At 61.1% G+C, this 5,817-nt stretch overlaps 1 pseudogene; it reads right to left on the bottom strand.

Moving 5' to 3' along the window:
* Positions 1–1,818: 1,818 nt before the first annotated feature.
* LOC117978900 (tektin-4-like) lies at positions 1,819–5,278 on the bottom strand (annotated as a pseudogene).
* Between the last annotated feature and the right edge of the window lie 539 nt (positions 5,279–5,817).

Below are 5,817 nucleotides of genomic sequence, written 5' to 3'. Positions count from 1 at the left end.
ACTAAAAGCCACTCAATTCATGACTTTTAATGGGGGAATCTTCTGTGGCGCACTCTCATGGAGACCACGGCAGACATAGTGAGAGAGAAAAAGGTGAGTAAATATCTGAAACGGAGGCAGAAAGAGAGAGAATGAGAAGCCCTGTGAATGGAAGGGAGAGCGAAAAGGGAAAATGGTCCTATTTACAAATGACAGATGTGAAACCGGGGTTCACATCAACAGTGTCACTGCCAGGAAGGAGGGTCATGCTAGCCATGTCACCGGTAGTGTGGCCCGCAGGGACGCCGACCTGCTGGAGCGTCGTGCCAGCATGGGCTCTGGCAGCCACGTGGGCCAGCAGGAGGGTCCCGCTGCACAGCTGTGGGGTGAGGATAGACTGGGTGGTGATATCGGCCATTACAGGGGCCTCTTCTGCTGGCAAGAGTGTGACAGTAGCAAGTAGATGGACAAGCCTGCGTGTGAGGACGGAATGCAGGAGGGGCTCTTGTGCGGCTGGGTGTGGGGCCCTCACGGGAACCGTGGAGAAATGGCCAGGTAACTGCGTCATGTGGGCTAGTAGATTGGCCAGGGCTTCGAACTGAAGGACAATAACGGGGAGTAGCTGTCAGGCCCTGGGAGTGTCTGAGTGTAAGTGGAGATGGGTTTGGGGTCACTGAGGGATGCGTGGGAGCCATCCCTGTATAGGTACAGGTCATAGGGAGATAGTCTCGTGAGGCCTGTGAGTGTCTAGGGTTGTCCTGGGTGCCTGGGGCTGACTGTGGCAGAAATCTGGGGAAGGCTGGAGAGAAGCTGGGAGACCCAGGAGAGTCCCTGAAGGCAGGGGGTGAAGAGGTGAAAGAAATGGGGGAGGGTTGCAGTAAGGTCCGTGAGTTTGTAGGTGATTCCTGGGTGCGGGAAGCTGACTCCAGGTGAAATCTGGAGATGGTCGGAGTGTAGCTGAGAGAGACAGAAGAGTCCTTGAGGGCTGGGGGTGAGAACATGAGGGAGACTGGGGAGTAAGTCAGTGAAATTCGTGAGTTCGGTGGTGTATCGTGGGTGCCTGGAACTGACTCCAGCTGGAATCTAGCGAAGTTTTGAGAGTAGCTGAAAGAGACACAGGAGTCCCTGTGGGCTGAGGGCAAAGACCTGAGAGAGACCAGGGAGGACCTCAGTGAAGTCTGTGAGTCTGTAGGTGATTCCGGAGTGTGGGAGGCTGAGTGCCACTGAAATCTGGGCGTGGTGGGAGAGTAGCTGGGACAGACAGGAGAGTCCCAGGGGGCTGGGGGTGAAGACATGACAGAGACTGGGGAGTAACTCAGCGAAACTGCTGAGTTTGGTGGTGATACCTGGGTGCCTGGAACTAACTCCCGCTGAAATCTGGGCATGGTTGGAGAGTAGCTGGGACACACAGGAGAGTCCCTGAGGGCTGGGGGTGAAGACATGAGAGAGACCGGGGCCCCCAGTGCGCTCTGGAGAGTCAGGCAGCCTGTTTTGTCTGAGCTCTGATCCAAGAACTCCCATCCTTTGTGGTCACCAGTACGCAAATCCTGCTCAAGGACTGGGGACTCAGTGATGGTAAAGGCCACGCTGAGGCCCTACAGTCAGAGCCCTGCCTGCCAGGCCAGGACTCTTGGGGACCTCCCGGGCGGTCAATGCTCCCCAGACCACCTCCTGCCTCCATCCTCCCCACAGGTCCTCCTGCTCAGTCATGGGGGTTGCAACACCCTGCGATCATACCCAGTGTCACCTGGTTTTACATCGGTTTACGGAGAGGTGACACTTGCTTCTGGGGTCCTTTGAGATAAGTGGGACAGAGGAGAAAGTTGTTGAGGGCCCAGGTCAGGTGATGAGAGGGGGCACAGTAGTGGGCAGGAGCGGGAGCCATCTTTGGGGTTGAGGGTGCCCCATTTTGTGCAGGTGGTGCTGCAGCTTGCGCCGCGCGTCCTCCAGCTCCTCACAGCGGCGCCCGAAGGCCAGGTTCACGGCCTCACACTGGAGTCCCAGGTCCTCGGAGGTTTCGCGAAGGATGCAGTCCACCAGCACCCACAGGTTGGCCTAGTCCAGGCGCTCGCGCTGGGCGCGGCACAGATTGTCCTGCGTGAACTTGGTCCAGGTCTCCGGGGTGGAGGCGCTGCGGGGTGGGAGACAGCCAGGGGAGGGTCGGGAGGCTCTGCCAAATGCTGTGGGCCCTGCCACGCCCCCATTCCGTCTGTGCCCCATGCTCCTGGAGGAACTGCATGGACTCCAATGCACCCCGTGCAGACCCACGAAGCCCAGTCCCCCAAGCTCCCTGCCTCCGAGTGCCCCCCGCCCACAACTCCCCTGAGTCCTCCCACACCCTACCCACCCCGGGCACTTAGTCCCCTCCTGCCCCCGCAACCCCGTTCCCAGCACCGCTGCCCCCGAGGCCCCCACTGCAGCACCTCCGTCCCCCGCAGCCCCCCTTCCCTAGTACCCAGCGCCCGCGTCCGCTTCTCGCACCCAGGAGTTTGCCGCGCTCAAGTGGGCGGTGGTCGTGCTCCCTCTGCTGGCCTTGGATGGAAATGCAATCCTGCCGTCGCCTGGGGCTGACCCCACCCCACCCTGTCCTGTCTGCGGGCAACCAGGCTGTGCACGCGCTGGGCACTTGAGGAGGTCTTGCTCGCTTACTCATGCCAGGGGCAGACAGTTGTCCAAGTGCCCTCGGGGGCGAGGGCCTCTGGGCCATGCTGGGGGAAGGAGCCCCGCTGGGGCCCCCAGGCAGAGGGAGGCGAGACCACAGCCAGGGCAAGCTCGGGGGCAGAGCTGGCCCCCCCCTTGGAAGGTGGTGGAGTGCCAGATGAGCCTACACCTCGGTGCTCTGGCTGTGGTGGCGCCCGCAGGTCTTGTCGAGGTTGTAGGCCTCCACCTTGTCCGACCAGTGCATCTTGCAGATCTCCGTGTGCTCCCGGTTCAGTCTGGGGTGGGATGGGGCAGGGCATTGGTGTGTGGCCAGGGAGGGCCCCGCTGGGGACCCTCCATGCTGCAGGCTAGGCCTTCATGCCCGCTTCAGGAGGGAGCTCTGTGCCGGCTGTCCTCGTGCTCAGCAGTGACCAAGAGCTGCCGCCCATGCTGGGAGGCTGCAGATCAGTTGTGGCACTGGGCTTTGGCCACTCAAACTCAGGCTGGGCCGGAACCTCCCCCACCCAGCCCTGTGCTCCCACTGTGACCTGGGACAGCCCCTGCCGGCTCTGAGCTTCAGGGTCCTGTCGTTCAATGCCTTGCCCCAGGACCAGCCGTGGGTGGGGTCAGGAGTCATCCCTTGGGCAGCCCTTGACCCACCGGATCTGGCTCACTACTTGCACGATGGCTCTCTTCAGCAGCTCCTGAATGTTCCGGATGAGCTCAGCTTCCTGAGGGAGGAGACGCCCTGAGCACCAGAGCCGGTCCTTGGTGAGGATCCCAGGAGGCCCAGCTGCTGCAGGCCTTGGTCTACACCTGAGCAACCAGAAGGAGTTGAATGCCGGGCGTGAGCTCTGACTGTGCAAGTTCTGCTCTCTCACTGGGTTTATCCTGGGCTTTTGGGCATTCTCCTTGGTGCATTGTAAGTGGGGTGTTTTCCTCCAGGGCCTTCTATGGGCTGCTGGGAAGGTCCCTCAGCGGCAGTTCCTACGCCCCAGGCCTCAAGAGTCATCACTGCTGCTCACTCACTGCACCCAGGAACGTTGGCCTGCCCCTGGCCTCTGGACAGCCCCTGAGGACCCTAACTCTGGGGGCCCAGATGCCCGCCCAGGCTGCCCCTCAGGGTTCTGTGTTGGGAAAGACCATCCTCACACCAAGAACAGGAGGAAGACCCTGTGTTTCTTCTTACTGCCTGGCCAGTTTAATTTTCTGTGTGTAGGAACAAGCCTTTTTTCCCTGTGATTGGGGTCTTTGCCTGGACCACCAGCTACCTCCTTGTGTGCCAGGGCCCGAGTCCTGCACCCCTCTGTCCCTGGGTTTGCCTCTTCCTGCACTGTCAGTGTCTCCGTCACTTCGCAGGCACCCTTGTTGCAGGCAGAGGGTTTGTGGGAGCTGCAGCAGTTCTTGAGGCACTGAGAGGGTGCAGGGGGATAGGCCTGCAGAAGGGGAAGGGAGGGAGGAGGGAAGGCATGAGGGGAGGGAGGGACTCAAGGGTTCTTGCCTGAGTTTGGGGGTATGGCAGGAGACCAGCTGCCTCCACCCCACATCTTTCACAAATGTCTACAGGCCTTTAGTGGTTCTCATGGAGGCCCCAGTCTCTGAGAGCTCAGGGAATTCTCCAGAGCCAGCATCAGGGCCAGGACTGAGTTACTCTCTCACCCTATGGGGTTGCCCCATAGACAAGCTGGGCTGGATTGGGAAGTTACAGGTGACATGGAGAAGGGGACCTGTGGGTGCAGATCTTCGTGTCCCCGGCTCTGTATAGGATGAATGGGAGCAGTAGATCCCAGCCTATCCCACCCTACCTGTCCACACCCGCAGTGCTGGCCCAGACCTGGGTTTCCACCTCGGGAGCAACTGTCCCAACCAGGGAGGGTCTCTGGGGAGCCCAGGGTGAGGATGACTGTGCCAGGACTCAAAGGTATTGGAGGACGAGAGGAGAAACAGCTGCTTGGAAGTCAGGGGCCTTCTGGGGCAAAACTGCCTCCTGTCACTAAGGGGCCAGATTTCGGGACTCAGGGGTCTCACGCACAGAGGGCTGGTCTCCCGTGTGCTTGCAGCAGCCACGTGGCTTGTCCACATGAACTGCCGGGGGCTCCTCCTCTCTGTGCCCACAAGTCCTGGCCACCCAAGGCTGCTGGCACCTTCAGCAGCTCCGTCTCCACATGGTCACGCACGAGGTTGGCGTGCTGGTGGCGCTGGCTGCACTGCATGTTGTCAGTGGCGATGGAGAAGGGCACCTCCATGGCATCCAGGGCGCGCTCCAGCCGTTTCTTCTGGGCCAGCAGCAGGTCGGTCTCCGCAGCCAGCGCCTCCACCTCGCGCTGCAGCTCCGACTTCCAGCTGTGCGTGTCCTGCAGTCGCTCGCCCACCCTGCAAGTGGAGTCTTGCTGTGTCGGCTGCGTCAGCGCCTGGGTCTCTGTGGCCAGCTGATGGCTCTCATGCCCCTGCAGCTCCCGCTCTGACTGGTTGCAGTCGGCGAAGGCCTGGTGGTAGGGAGCATAGCAGTTCTGGAACCACACCTCCAGCCGGCAGTGGCCAGGCCAGAGGACGTGTAGGCGCCTGTGTTGCGGGCCACGTCATACTCTTTGCAGGGCAGCTCGCAGGGCGGCACTTTCTGCGGGGCCGGCTCTGGTAGGAGCACATCCGTCTGCACCATGGTGTCTGCCGCCCACCAGGACCAGGGGAGTGAGGAGTGTGTGTGGTCAGCTTGTTGCGGTCAGCCCAGTGCAGTCATCGGTCGGCTCCAACGGCTCAGTCCCAGAGCAGGACGCGGCTCCCAGTCGCTTGGGTGACGCAGTAAACCAAGAGCTTCCTGTTGCCAAGAAACGGGATCTCTTCTCCAGTGGCTAGGGGAGGGGGCATTCAGGGCAGCGGGCAGAATTGCCCTCTTAAAGGGTCAGGCAGCCCCAGCCCCACCATCCCTGTCCCTGCCTCGGGGCAATCAACAGTGGCCAAGGGTTCCTGTCACTTAGAGGATCCCAGGGCCAGCCCGTCTCCAGCCTCTGTGTCCCACCCTTAGGGTTCAGGGTGTGGGTGGGGACCTACTGCCCTGGCCCCTTCGTTGATTCATCCATTTGTTCCTGGTTTGCTCTCTGATCCTGTCCTGTGCGGAGCTCCGCGCTCAGGGTGAACAAGACAGAGGAGGCTCTGCCCACCTGCCCCCTCAGGGCAGAGGGCTGTGGCTGTTGTGTGGGT

This window comes from Pan paniscus, chromosome 15 (assembly GCF_029289425.2).
Source record: "Pan paniscus chromosome 15, NHGRI_mPanPan1-v2.0_pri, whole genome shotgun sequence".
NCBI lineage: Eukaryota > Metazoa > Chordata > Mammalia > Primates > Hominidae > Pan > Pan paniscus.
This window is presented reverse-complemented; position numbering and strand designations above follow the sequence as displayed.